We start from the raw sequence: 15,135 nt of genomic DNA on the forward strand, positions 1-15,135 counted from the left end.
ACCTTTGTTGGTAAAGTAATGTCTCTGTTTTTCAATATGCTATCTAGGTTGGTCATAACTTTTTCATGGCTGCAGTCACCATCTGCAGTGATTTTGGAGCCCAGAAAAATAAAGTCTGACCCTGTTTCCACTGTTTCCCCATCTATTTCCCATGAAGTGATGGGACCGGATGCCATGATCTTCGTTTTCTGAATGTTGAGCTTTAAGCCAACTTTTTCACTCTCCTCTTTCACTTTCATCAAGAGGCTTTTTAGTTCCTCTTCACTTTCTGCCATAAGGGTGGCGTCATCTGCATATCTGAGGTTATTGATATTTCTCCCGGCAATCTTGATTCCAGCTTGTGTTTCTTCCAGTCCAGCGTTTCTCATGATGTACTCTGCATATAAGTTAAATAAGCAGGTGACAATATATAGCCTTGACATACTTCTTTTCCTATTTGGAACCAGTCTGTTGTTCCATGTCCAGTTCTAAGTGTTGCTTCCTGACCTGCATACAAATTTCTCAAGAGGCAGGTCAGGTGGTCTGGTATTCCCATCTCTTTCAGAATTTTCCACAGTTTATTGTGATCCACACAGTCAAAGGCTTTGGCATAGTCAATAAAGCAGAAATAGATGTTTTTCTGGAACTCTCTTGCTTTTTCCATGATCCAGCGGATGTTGGCAATTTGATCTCTGGTTCCTCTGCCTTTTCTAAAAGCAGCTTGAACATGGGGAAGTTCACAGTTCACATATTGCTGAAGCCTGGCTTGGAGAATTTTGAGCATTACTTTACTAGCGTGTGAGATGAGTGAAATTGTGCGGTAGTTTGAGCATTCTTTGGCGTTGCCCTTCTTTGGGATTGGAATGAAAACTGACCTTTTCCAGTCCTGTGGCCACTGCTGAGTTTTCCAGATTTGCTGACATATTGAGTGCAGCACTTTCACAGCATCATCTTTCAGGATTTGAAATAGCTGCCATGAGCTAAATAAAGTGAAGAGATAATCCATATTCTGGAAATATATTTGCAACACATACATGTGGCAAAGAATTGGTATCCAAACTATATTTATAAAGAATACCTATGAATCAATAAGAAATGTAAAACTATATAATAGAGAATAAAGGAGCGAGGTTATGAGCAAGTGATGCACGAAAGAGGAAACCGTACTGACCAGTAATAGGGAAATGCCAGTTAAAGCCAAATTGAGGTACCATTTGTTCCCCACTTATGGGTTTGGAGGAAGGAAACTGTGGAGGTGTTGACACTGTGAGACTGAGAAGCAGCAGCACCACTGACTACTCTCAGCACAACACTGTCTCTACCGAAATCTGGGCGGTGCAGCCCTCCACCAGCATGCCACGTCTGTGCGTGCAACCGAGAGGAACGTCCATCTATACAGGGGACAGCCCTTTGCTGCTAAGTTGCAGCCAAAACTCTGAAATAACACAGAAATTCATCCACAGTAGACCTGATAACAAAATTGGGGGAGATGCATTCAATAGCATGGCCTTCCCAAGTGGTGGAGTGATAAAGAATTCGCCTGCCTGTGCAGGAGATGCAAGAGATGTAGATTTGATCTCTGGGTTGGGAAGATCTCCAGGAGGAGGAAATGGCAACCCACTCCAGTATTCTTGCCTGGGAAATCCCATGGACAGAGCAGCCTGGGGCTACAGTCCGTGAGGTCACAAAGAGCCGGATATGAGTGAGCCACTGACCACACACACACACACACACACACACTCAATAGCACACTCTCAAGTGGCAGAACAGAGGGACAGAGCCATGGTGTCACCACAGGTCAACCTGCAAAACACCATGCAAAGTCAGCAAAGCTATCTGCAGGATGAAATGTGCAATAGGAAACCATTTATAGGAAACCATTTTGACGTAAAAACACGCTAACCAACTCTTCATATTGATTATGGATGAACCTACATGGGGCCAGAATATAAAAACATGCACAGGAATGATGGACATTGAGATCAGGATAGTGGTCCACCCTGGACAAGGAAGGAGGGACGGCGGTGCCAGGGAGGGTGCAGGGCAGGTTCCCAACACCTTTGTAGGGTTTCCTTTCAAAAGATGACACCAAATAAACAGGGGAAATGTTAACACTGCTAAGTCCGGTGGAAGTGTATGGTTACTGGTTAGTTTATCCTCTGTACTGTATGCTTGACACATTTCCAATTTTTAAAGGGACAGACATTTCTTTCTTACTGAGCTGGACTTTAGATTCTAGATCACTTGGATTGTAAATCTAAGCTAAGGATTTTACATATTGGTGAATGTCATCACTTTGAGCCCTTCATTTCAACTTGCTAAAGTTCACTTAGTTCATAAACATTTACAAAAGTTCCTTCTAAATGGCAGGGCCTAAGTCGCGGGGTTTAAGTTGTTTAGAGAGGCAGTGGGCATAACTGTCTACAGTCTTGAATCACTACTTTCTCACTTGTCTCACGACAATTACTTCAGAGCTCTGGGAATTCTGCTGTTGGATGGAATGGCTTTTCTTTCAGCCAATTATTTATAAAAAGAGTGTTTACATCTGCTCCCAAACAAGGTGCATATACTTAACACGACTGTACTGCACACTTAAAAAGAGTGCAAATGGCACACTTTACAGTATGTACTTTTTACAACCCCCACCCCCCAAAAAACCCCCAAATAGTAAGTAGGACGATGTTAAATGCAGAGCCCTGAGGCAGGTTCCTATAGACTTCTCTGAGATTAACTTTACATCCTTATCAACCCCGTGCATATGCGTGCACCTGTGCGCACTACTTTTCACGCTACATTTCTGTTCACGACTTTTCGCCTACAGAAACGCAGCCCAAGTTTTCCACGGTCAATTCAGGAAGAGAAGTTTCCTGAAGCATTTGTAAATTATTTACTCATTTAGTAGACAGAAAAGATTTCGCTGGGCATGGATCTTTTCCTGTCTGTTTATGAAAGCTACGTGACGCTGCTTTGGGAGAAAGAGGAACCCTGTGATGGCCTGCTGTTGGGGAGAGTCTCCCCGCTTTACTTTTCACTCCTTGCAGGGGAGACCCCACAGTGGGCTTCGCCTCTCTTCCCACCCGACGAGCAGACCTCCCCACTACTACCCTTTCCTGAGCTGTCTCCTCCCGCCTCTTCCGGATTTTCGTTTCCTTTTACCGCTCTTCTCTTCCCGTGTGCTGATTTTTTCTTCCTTGTTATGCTGCTCCATCAATATTTAGTTTCTAAATATTTAGTTTCTAAATTGCTGTTCTTGTTCTGTTTAGCCAGAATCGCTTGTCAATTCACTTGTTTGGCACAGAGCTGCCAGAAGAACCACCTGGGGACCTTCCAAGAGACGTCCTGGCCCTCCCCGCCACAGGCCAGTAAGGTTGGAATTTCAGGGTGCAGAAGTTTGAGAAAGCTTCAGATGACACTGCTGCGTAGCCAGGGTTGAGAGATGCCGACTCCACAGCTATCAGCTAAACCCTTCTGTGCACCAAGATGGTGGGTAAGGAGGCCTTCCTGGAAGAGGTGACAGGTAAGTGTGGTCGGTTGTATTTCCCAGGGCACAACAGTGTTCCTCTCTCTCGAGACGTGCCAGCTACCACAATGAGGGAAGCTCAGGCCACACGAGAGGCCAAGGGTGGACACTGACCCCCTGGGGCCAGCACAGCTGAGCCTTCAGTCGGGCAGCTCCAGTTGAGTTCTGAGTTCTGACTGCGATTGCTGCGGTCAGCATGGAGGCCACCCTGGATAGCTCCTGCTCCACGCCACCGAGCTAAGCCGTGAGCGGTGAGCAGCGGATAACTGGACTGTCAGTGGGGACACCAGGACAGGTGAAGGGCGTCCTGACCAAGGGGAAAGGAGGCAGTCCCAGGTTCAGGAGAGGGCTGGCTCCTCCGTGGGCTGTGGAACTCCAGCTGCTTCCCAGGCGTCCAGCCCTCACTAGCACCCCCCACAGGCCTCTGGCCATGACCCTGGCTGCTGCTAGCGGCTCAGGTGGGAGCTTTGTGGTCATCTTCTACCCTTTGTGACATGTGGACACGCTTGGCTCAGGCACTTGGGGGACCATGTGGGTTGCTGGGAGCTTCTTCTGTGCTTCCGCTGCTTCCATTCCCATCTTCCAACCAGAGCCCAGGTTCTTTTGGGGACCATTTTCCACCCTAAATGAAAGAGGGATGACTCCACCCTGGATCCTAGTCCCAGCAACTCGGGTCTGGCCCATCAAAGTGTTACCCACTCCTGCCCGAGTGATGGTTCATGGCATATGGCCCAGTGAGGCCAATTGGTGCCACTGACTCGGTTCCAGGACTTCTGTGGATGGGTCCTGGTATCCGGCCCAGCTTCTGCTCCCGGGTATGTGTCCTGAGATAGGAGGTTCCTGATGATACAAGGGCAGAAGGGGTAGCTTGGTCTAGAAGGTTCTCGCCTGGCGCATCCTCATGGTTAAGTGATCCCTGCCCTCCGTCTCTGCATTTTGGCTGTAAAAAGAGAGGGGTCGGCTTTGCTTCCCTCCAACCAGAAGGCTCTGGGAATCCAGGAAATCCCAATTTAGATACGCAGCTCTGGAAACTGGCAGCAGACAGAGAATGGAATCCGGAAGGCCCTGGTCATTGTGAGCGCCGCGTCTAGACATGGGATAGGTGGCCACTGAGGCAGGAAGAAGTGAAAGTCCCCTTCTGGGTGCTGCACCTTCCAGGAAGCAATAGCCTCACAGGTCTCAGCAGAGCTCCCGAGGCTGCGGTCTGGTCACCCTGGGGCTCGGCCAAGGCCGCTGTTATTGTCTTCTCTTGGGTCACGTCCAAACACTCACACCCAACCTAGTGCTTCCTCCGTGATAACACCAGTAGCGGGAGCTGCCCCCGTGTCATTCTGGACAAACAGGTGATGTTTATTTACAGCATGTAAAAGAGACCATCTGAACAGCTGATGCCAGCTGAGAGCCACGGAGGCTGATAAAGGCAGCTTATCACAAAGGATTAGCAAATGTTATTTTCTCTTTGTTTGTTTGAAGTCCGGTGTTTGGACAATCGTTGAGAGGCCCGGTGTGGTCGGGGCCAAGTTGAACAGTGACCACAGAGATGGCAGTGATTGCTCAGTGAAGATGAAACCAAGTGAAATGAGGCAGCCAGCTGGCATTGTGTGCCAGGGAGAGACACGGCAGGGGCTGGGAGGCTGGTCTGATGGCGAGAGACAGTGAGACTTGGTGAATCGGCTCAGCTCTAGATAGACTAACCACGCGAAGCAAAACTTCTAGGTGCAGAGGACCTGGGCTTCTCAACCGTGATGTACGTCATAAATCCTCAGGGTACCTGCTCATACCCAGCTGCACCCAAGCAAGGGAATCCGACTCTGGGGGTGCAACTCAGGCATCACTGATGCAGCCAAGCATGAGAATTGTGCTCTAGGTTAATGCTTCTCCAACTCTCACATGCGATACGACCATGGGGATCTGGTTAAAGTGCAGATTCCAACTGAGTAAGTCTTGGACGGGACCTGAGGCTCTGCATTTCTGACATATTCCCGAGGATGCCAATGAGGCTGGTCTGCAGACCACACAGAGGGTAATGAGTCGGGCAGACTGTTGTTCAAATGCTTCCAGCATTGCCCCCAGTGCTGTTCGATGCTGACAGAAGTGGGGTGGGGAGGGCTTCTCCTCTGTGGACAAGGCGTGCTCAAGCTGCTGCTGACCCAGGAGAGAAGAGCTCGGAGCCTGGGGCCCTGCTGCAGCTGGGGTGGGGCAGCTGTGTGCCCTCCCAGGCAGGTGTCCCGGGATGAATGGGGCTCGGTCTTGTGGGTGCGCACCAAAGGTGAGCCGTGGATAAAATGTCATGATGAGATTCTTTCTGAAACATCTTTATTGAGATACAATTCACATAGTATAACATTCACCCACTTACTGTGCACCACCAATGGCTTTTAGCACCTTCCAAGAGTCTGCAGGCATCACTGCTACCTGCGGCAAGAACAGTTCATCACCCCGGAGGCTGCTGTTTCAGTCCACCTTCATGCCAAGGCGAGGACCACCTGCAGGAAGATCCGGTCCTGAAGACTGTGTGCAAATACTAGAGGGAGTTAACCCTTGGTTGAAAGTATGGAGCATTAGCCCATCCGTCAGGTGACAAGGTCGAAGACGTTGATTATCACCGACTCCAGGAAGCCCTCTAAGCCTTCCACACGTATGAACCTCCCCAACCGGGCTGGGGAACCCCTGGGGGTAAGGCCTGTGCTTTCCACCTCTGCAGCCATGCCTGGCCCTGAGCCAGATGGCAGTGGGGTATAGCAAGTGTGTGCCCAGAGCTTGCACCCAGACCCCACTTTTCAGTGGTGCCAGTGTCTGGGGAATGGGAGGGGTGTGGTTTTGAACTTGTCCTCTAAGATTTCAGTAGAACGAACACTGAGTTACCAGCCAGACGGCTTCATCTCAGGTTCGCAGCTGTCACCTCAGGGTCCTCCTGTGTAAGACAGAGAGGGGCCCCTCCCAGGCCCAGAGCTGCCCCAGGGGTCTGCAACCTGGGATTTCTGAGGGCAACAGTGGGAGCAGCAAGTGAGTCAAAGGCAGGAGAACTCTAGTTGAATATAAAGCGACAGGGGCGTCCCTGAGGCTGGAGACGCCTTCAGGGAGGGAGCCCCCATCCCTGGACATATTTTAGGCAAATGCTTTCCCAAGGCGGCATATGGGAGGCACAGGTGACCTTGAAGGTCCTCTGTGAAAGGGTGCCTTCCAGCAAAAGACAGAGTCTTACTAAGTGTTGAGCACATGCTCATTTGTGACTTCTGTCCTCCTATCAGCCAGTACGGATGAGCTCGGCTGCAGTAACAAAGCTCGCAGGTTCAGACACAAAGCCTTGTTGCTGTCACGTGATATTCTGATCACCTGCGTGCTGGCTGGGGGCTCTCTTATGCTGACTTCACCACCACCCATGTGTGACCTTGATAAGGCTCAGGCAAGGGATTCAGGAAACGAGGTATGTCACCTCTGCATGCCTTTAATTGGCCTCACCCCGAGGGCACAGCGAGATGCAGGTCCACACAGGCTGGAAGCTGGGACTCAGCCCCACTGGTCACCCCACAGTTATTCTCATTCTGGGGGCTGTCCACGTGCACAAGGGCTGTGGGTATTCTCCAGGCTGCACTGTTATTATTTTATAATAACGGTCATGATTACGGTAACACATTCAGTCCTTAGGTGCAGAATACTGCTCACACCACATGCTTCCATGAACTCATTCCTTCATTAATGCCAGTTGCAGATGGAGCACCTAATATGTGCTGGACATTGTGCAAAGCAATCTGAAGTTATTATCTCATTTAATCTTTAGGACAACCTCGTGCAACAGCACGTGAGTCAGGGCATATCGAGCTTACACAGAAAGGGAACGTTTAGGAATTTCTGTGCCAGACTCTCTGGGCCAGAGTAAGGCCAGGAAAGAGGCACTGCAACCAGGAGTGACACTCAGCCCACAGCCAAGGCCCCTGGGAGGGAATGCCACGGCCACCACTGGGCAGGGCCTTCCTACCACCGGCCTTCCTGCAAGGAGGGTGGGAAATGGCCTCAGGAGGCAGGACAAAGGGGAGCCCGGTCTCAGCGTTGCTGAGAAGACTCAACCTGCAAAGGCTCATGACAGGTGGTGCGTCCCGTGGATGACTAAACTGAACCCTGGAAGGTTCAAAATGAGCCCCCACCACCCAAGCCCCAGCTGGACGGCCACACAGCCTGGCCAGGCCTGTCTAGTTACTTCCCCCTGATGAGCTGCAGGGCCCAGGGTCTCATGCGGGAGCACGTTCCAGGGGGATCTTCACAGCCGGGGAAGCTGACGTGTGTCCAGACACACCACTTCCACCCCTGTCACTGGCCATTCCGGGCTCTCACGGCCATGAGGTGGGGAGCAGACAGCCTGTGCCTTCCCACCTTCTTCTTAACCTGCTGGCCCTGGGCACTGGCCACAGGGCAGTGGTGAGGCAAGGAGGAGCGACGGGGAGGGGGAGAGGCAGGACTCGATTGGATTTATGCCATCAGGCCAGCCTCTCTGCTCTGCGAGTGTCTGGCGCAGACCCTTCACCCGCGAGTCTCAACGTCACCCTGAGAATGGGAACAAGGAAACCCGGTCGCAGGGCTCTGACTGTTGTGAAGCAGGGATGCTGAGCACGGCAGCTAGTTCCAAGCTGAGAAGGCTTTTCTGCCAATCCGCTGGTTTTGGTCCCCGCTCCCCCTCCACCAGCTGAATGAATGTGTTTTCGTTTTGCCGTAGACGTTCATGGATCATCTCCTGGCCGGACAGTTACATCTTCATTAGTGATGCCATGGCCCGAAGACTCTAAGCTAGCTTTTTCCCGACAAAGCCGCATGCAGGAGCCGAGACCTGCTCACCCCAAGCGCCCCGCCTGGTTCCCGGGCCCCCGGCTCTGGGCAGTGGGTGTGGGAACGCGGCGGCGGTGGGGCTCACACAGCACGGCGGTCTGGTGGCTGGTTTGGTCCTTTCCTGTGTCTTCCATGGAAGAAGAAGGGAAAAAAAAAATCCTCCTTCGAAACAAACCCCGCTACAAATAGCACTCCAGGACGCATTTTTACAGGATCAGAACCAGACGTTCTTTTGGCTGTGAGAGCATTCTCTGCATTGGACACAAGGCTGCTGACAAAACAGGGCAGGGTGGCGTCTGCCCCGTGCCCCTTCCCCGGTCTCCTCCTCCACCACCGCGGGGGACGTGGCCCACCCAGAAGAAGGTCCACCTGAGAGGACTCCAGGGCCACTGGAAAGCCCCTGGCGATGCTACTCTGGGTACCCTGACGGCGTGGGGAGGAAGACCCCGGCCGTGGAGCCGTCTCCCTGCCTCTCACGCCCAGCAGGTCCCCCCAACTCCCCGCCGCCTTCAACAGCCTGCGACGGCTGTAGCTTGAAGCCTTTGGCACACCTCGGCATCCAGCTAGATGGCTGGTGGCCCTTTCCACCAATGGCCACAGTGCAAACTTCTTGCAAAACAGAATCAAGTGAAAACAAAACGAGACCTGATTTAAAGAAGAACTGTGAGGTGTATGATAACGGTACAAGTGGAAGAGAAGACGGTCGAAGTTTCACAGACGCGGTTTTCATTCAACCAGGCTGGACGAAGGGGGATAAGATGGTGTGCACAGGGTGAGGTCCGATGTTTTCACCAAATAGCAAGACTTTAATTTCCGTTTTTAGTACTCTCCTACTGCGTGAGTTCAAACCATCACAGTGGCCGTACTGGGGACGAGAGCAGGATCTTGTGGTCCAAGCAAACTGTTACCCTTCAATAGCAAAGTAGAGCCGGGGCGGCGTTTGGAAAGCGCACATTCTTACCCGGTGATGCCGGGGTCACCGTGCCCTGGGGGTGCCGTCCTCTACCGGAAGCAGCTCAGAACTACAGCCACCCCCGCCCCCAGTCTCTCCTCTGCCGGCTGCTTTGGCACTTCATCTTGGCCTGGGTTGTTTAAAAGAACTAACACGAAAACAAGCCTCTTTTTCTTTTTTTAAAGGAAACGTTAGAAACCATAGTCACAGCTACCGAGCACGGCACGTTCTCGTAAATGTTCTCCCAGCGCTGCTACCTCCTCATCACACGCTCTGACAGGACGGCTCGACTCGCCTTTCCCGGACGTGCAGGGGCGCCCCTGACATTGCGGAGCAGATGGCAGAGCCTGGGTTTAGACCAGGTCTGCCCAGCCTCCCCCGTGTGGCTCAGCTGGTAAAGGATCCGCCTGCAATGAGGGAGACCTGGGTTCAATCCCTGGGTTGGGAAGACCCCTGGAGAAGGGAATGACTACCCACTCCAGTAATCTATTATTCTGGCCTGGAGAATTCCATGGACTGTATAGCCCATGGGGTCACAAAGAGTCGGACACGACTGAGCAACTTTCACTCACTGCCCAGTCTCAGGGAGCCTGAGTCATTAACCTTTCAGAGAAAAATAAAAAAATTTAAAACAGAAAACAACGGATGCAAAGAATATCCAAAAAGCCAGAGAGAACAAGGAGAAAGTATAGAACAGCAAGAGAAGGATGGAAATTAGGAGAAACAAAGGGTGGGGGAAAAGATGAAACCATAAAAACTGATGAAATGTGTGGGAGGAGCTGTTCTGTTGAACTTGGGCTTTTGCAGTCTCGGGGCGGGGGGGCGGGCTCAGGTCCCCTTTCTTTTTGCTAATGAGATTCCTCTATGCTCAGCGTGTGACAAATCGGTTTGGAATTACAATATTTTGACAGCCTACTAATTGGCCCTCCAGCCTCCACTTCCACCCCCTCCGGACCACGTTCCACTGCCAGGGACATCTTTCCAACATGCACATATGACCTGCCACCTCCCCACTTGGCTGTGCATTTTTCAGGGGCACCCTTTGGGCTGGGTCTCGTCCAGCTGACCCAGGTGACCTTTGCAGCCTCCCGCCTCCCTGCCTCCCTACCGGGAGCCCCTACCACCTCTGCTGGCGTGGGATCTATTCCCCCACGCCCCACTGCAGATCCGCCTGCCCTGGCTCCTCTCTCCACCCAGCATGTTCTGGGGCTCCTTGGAGGGGTCCCTGCAATGTGGACACTGTGCCTACAGCTGTGTCCCCCTCGTGGCTGGTTGTGTATAAATCTGACTTCTCATTACCTCCAGAGCCCCATGAGGGCAGGGCCCATGTTCTGTTCACCTGTTTCCAGAGCCTCGCTAGGAAGGGAATGGCTGAGGCCAAAAGAGATGAAATGACAGGTCAGTTTGGCCAGCTGTCTCTCAGAGAAGTCCAGATGCAGAGGAAGCAAACAAAAGGGGTTGTCAACCAAGTGTGGGGGATGGGCGAGTTGGGCAAGGTCTCCCGGAGGAGGTGACAGGCTGCAGGATGAGCTGGAATCTGTCAGAACAGGCAGGGGGTGAGGGTCTGCAGGGGCCTCTTTGAGTAGCGTTGGGAGGATGGTGAGAGATGAGACTTGTTAGCAGGTCAGGGCCTGGATTTCTCCGAACGAAGTTTAGGCTTCAGGGTAAGAGCAGTGTGGATGTCTACTGGCCTTTTGTAAGCAGAAGTAGTGTGACTGGTTTCTATCTCCGAAAGGTCACTCCAACCACAAAAGGGAGGACAGGTTGGGAAGACAGCGGCAAGAGTGCCGTGTCTGGTTGTACAGGTCGGGCACTGCACAACTCCAGGACTGCTACTGTCCCCTCTATGGTGGCTGTGGCACTTGAAAAAGGCTGACCTCATCTGACGACAGGGAACAGGGGTTCCTGTTAGACAGTGGTCAGGGCAAGTTAGTAACAGGAGTTGAGATGTGAACCAGTGATCTGGCTGTGACTGCAAAAGGCAGGGATGAAGCGGGTCCAAGAGACTCAGATGTGGATCAAGCAGGGCTTTGACCCCGTGACTTGGAATCGGGCCTGGGGCACAACCCATTTGCCAGTTGGGTCCCTGAATGTGCACCTCATGGGATCCAGGGCCACACAGAAGTAGATTCATCATGACATTGCTGCAGTTGAAGCTTCGGGGCCTGAACGTGCATTGGTCTCTGCGGATGAATTCCCAAGGCTATGGGTTTGGGGAAAATTTGTGGAAGCAAGATATTCTCATTGCAATTGGCGAGGACTTCTGTCTCCCTCCCTCTGGCTTGCCCTCTCGCTCTCGCCGCTGCTGGGTGGCGTCCTCAGTCTCGGAGTGGCTGAGGGCAGCTGGCTCGTGGAGGATGGACAGCTGTGGAGCAGTTGCTCTGGCACAGCCAGGACGCTCAGCTGTCCTGGTGGGGGCACTGCTCCGGTGCTGACTGCCCCGTGTCACGATGTGAAGGCACAGAAGGATGAACATGGCCATGAGGCCTGCGGGAGAACCGTGAGGTCGGGAGGCGCAGAGCCAGCTGCTGGTCTGTGGAAATTCCTCCAAACTGCATGCAGCTGTACAAGGCAGATTCGATTCTCTCAATGTCAAAATGGAAATCCACTTCTGTGGGGAGCAGTGCGTGCAGTGACATACACGCTGTCACCTTTTAAACCATTTTAAAACCATTTTTGGTGGCAATGGTATATTTGATAGAGTTTGACTATGCCATCATAATTGGAATTTAGAAAGGCGCTTTGGAATACTCCAAGGAAACAAGTGAGAAATTATGGATGTATCTGAAAGGTATCTTCTTTGGTCAGCTTTAAATTTCATTATTAAAGAATCAAGAGACAAATTGTGAGAAGATACTAACAGAATGTGCAACAAAAGAGATAAGCATTCTGACTTGGGAAGTGAATTGTAACTGGAAATGTCCAGATCATAATAAAATACTAATTAATTAAGAAGGGGTCAATTTCAGATACAAGCAATGAAGAAGCACTTGGATGGTTCGAAAGTCTAACAAACGTGGAGAAGTGAATCATGTAAACACATTGGAAAAAGATTTAAATTTCTGGCTAGTTTGACACAAAACAATTGACATTGAGGAAGACAGCATGAAATTCACAAATAAAAGCATTGCTAATTTTCCAAGAAAACTTGAAATGGTGAAAATGTACAGGTCCTATCTGAAAGAAATAAAATAGAATTTTCCCCCAAATTTGACCACAGGCTGAAAAATTTTCCACACACAACTGTTGCAATTGGTATCTGTGGGCCAGGTAGAAGCATAATTATGTATTGTGAAACTGAAAGACTTTTTTTTCCTGAGCTACCAACAAGCACACGCACACAAAAGCAAATTACAATCAAAGAAGTCAAAGGAATACTAAGCTATCTTTCTGTTCTCTATAGAAATTGAGGCAGCCAAATTCATATCATTCGAAAAGGAGATCAAAGTATATGCAGCCCCCTCGCCCCCGCAAAAAAAGGAAGGGAAAGAAAGTGTTATAGATGTGGTTCAGGCAGCTAATTAGTAAAAGTATTATGTTAATTTGTATATTTAGTGGTGTCTGTCTATTTTCCAGGTTTTTTAAATCTGCCGTTTCTTTTCTGAATACTATTGTAACTGTCTTTGTGTTCAGATTTTGAAGTAATTTTCTTAGAGAAGGACCCCTAAACCGTATACTGTTGGAGCCCAGAAAACCTGTAACTTCAGACCAACCAGAGGTCACCGGGGGTCAGACTGAGATGTGATGCTCCAGCCGCCAAGCTCAGGCTCAGAGCCTGTCAGGGACTCCAGCTGAACTAACAAGGCTCTGACGGTGGGATGGCAGTTCTGGGGGCCTCTGCAGCCCGTCCGCTCATTAATATTCCCCGGCTCAAATCTATGAAGTCGACGCCTCCCACCCGGAGCTCTGTCCTGGAGCCAAAATAACATGCTCTAAGCTCGGATACAGTTGAAAGTGAAACCGCATGTTTTCTAAAGGTTTAAAGGCTCTTTTGAAGAAGGGCATAGGGTCAGGAAAGAAGGAGCTGCATTTACGGAGACTTGGCAACCCTTTCGCGAGGAAGGGCTTTTGCCCTTTGCGCTGCGCTGGGCAGGATGGACAGGCCGGCTCGCCTTGGTGACCACGGTGGTGACAAGTGCTCGGCCTCGCAGGTCAGTTCCTGGGAGCGAGGCATTCCCAGGTGCTTCAGGGATGGGGTGAGGGCTCAGCAAGGGGGCAGGGGTACAGTGGGGGAGAGCTCGGGGCTGCAGGCCCAGCTATCACAGATACCACAGCTGGCATGGCGCTCAAGAATGATCTACTCCAAATACTTCTCAAGTGCCCAGGGGGAAGCACCAAAGCCCAGGAGCTTAAGCATCTTGCCCGATATCACTATGGAATCCGGGGGCAACATGCTGATTAGAAACCTGCTTTTCCACAGGAGCCTTGAGAATCTGATTCATCAGATGGACACATAGCTGGCATTCAGATTTTCCCATCTGAACTCATAGCCGGGGTACCTGAAGGCTGTCTGGAGATGTCCCCAGTCACCATTACATTCATGTTTTAAGGAGCCACTTTGGGGGCACTTTTACCATCATTAACGATGGCAACGGCATTAGTAATACCAATGGGTCCTTCCATCCGTGCCTTGCAGCTTGGGAATGCCTTTCCTGGGCATCCTTTCACACAGTTCTCACAAGAACACCCTCAGGTAGGCGAGGACAGGGCTACCACCCAGCGGTCTTACCTGGGGACATCGAGCCACACTGATGTCACCTCCTTGAGCATTACTGTTCTGCTTCACACTGGGCAAGGGCAGTCACAGGTGGTGGTTTGGAGTCTACTTTCTGTCTTTTCTGGCTGCAGAAGCTGGGACAAGAGATGAGACATCACGGAGCCTCAGCTCCCCAGTCTGTAAATCGGGTCCCCTAGCTGTGCCCCACCCCCTGGGTGCTCTGGATACTACATGCGAACCTGAAGATACAACCCAGGGCCGGCCCCAGAGAAAGTGCTCGGGAAATGAAGCTAAGGGACAGATCAGATGCCAAGTGCTACAGAGCCCTTAGATGCCCCGGGGTCCCACCCCCTGGGGTGGCTGCTTCTATGTGGGCTCAGGCGTGCCCAGGGGGCTATAACACATTGTGTCAGGACGTGTCTGGGAGGAGAGTCCAGGTGAGACCAGCACTTGACTCATGGACTGAATGAAGAGGCCAGCTTCGCCAAGGCGGGGGTGCCTTTCACCTGGTGAGGCTGGAGCAGGACACAAACAAGGAGGAGCGCAAATTCCATCTCTCTGTTCAACCTGCGATGTCCACTTCTCCTGCTCTCAGAGGTCTGACACTCCCTGTCCCCGGGCTTTTGGACTCTGGTGGTGTAATACACCATCAGCCTCCACCCTACAAACCCCCAATTCTCAGGCCTTCAGGCTCAGACTGAATCACACCCCTGGATTTCCTGGGTCCCCAGCTGGCAGGCAGCAGTAGACCAGAGGACCTCTCAACCTCCATAACCAATTCTTAGGATTAACATACATAGGTGTACACGTATATATTTTACATAAACTCTCCTACCAGTTCTGTTTCTCTGGAGAATGTACCACTTCACTGCAACTGTTACCTGATCCACGAGGTGAGCAAGCGTGGCCCCACCACTGCCTGTTGAATGAGTGAGTGTGTGGATGGGTGGGTGTGGGGCCGGCAATCCAGGGAGCCTGGCTTGGTTGTTCCTGCTCTTCCTACAAGCACTTTCAAGGGTGGTGATTTGGCAGGTTGTCAGCGCGAATGCCTTTGGAATCAGGCAGGGGGCCCAGAGGAAAGAAACAGGAGGGACTCAGATGTCACTTTGTTCCCCACCGAGGACACAGGGAAGACTGGATGTTTGA

The 15,135-nt window shown here is 51.3% G+C and overlaps 1 long non-coding RNA gene across 1 annotated transcript in view; it reads right to left on the bottom strand.

Annotated features, from left to right (window-relative positions):
• Window positions 1–13,964: 13,964 nt before the first annotated feature.
• Window positions 13,965–15,135, bottom strand: part of LOC104996553 — a 76,455-nt gene continuing 75,284 nt past the window's right edge. The window contains exon 4 of the long non-coding RNA XR_826214.1: window positions 13,965–14,123. This is a non-coding gene — a long non-coding RNA (uncharacterized LOC104996553). The remainder of the gene's footprint in view (window positions 14,124–15,135) is intronic.

Source organism: Bison bison, unplaced genomic scaffold, assembly GCF_000754665.1.
Source record: "Bison bison bison isolate TAMUID 2011002044 unplaced genomic scaffold, Bison_UMD1.0 scf7180017864295, whole genome shotgun sequence".
Classification (NCBI taxonomy): domain Eukaryota; kingdom Metazoa; phylum Chordata; class Mammalia; order Artiodactyla; family Bovidae; genus Bison; species Bison bison.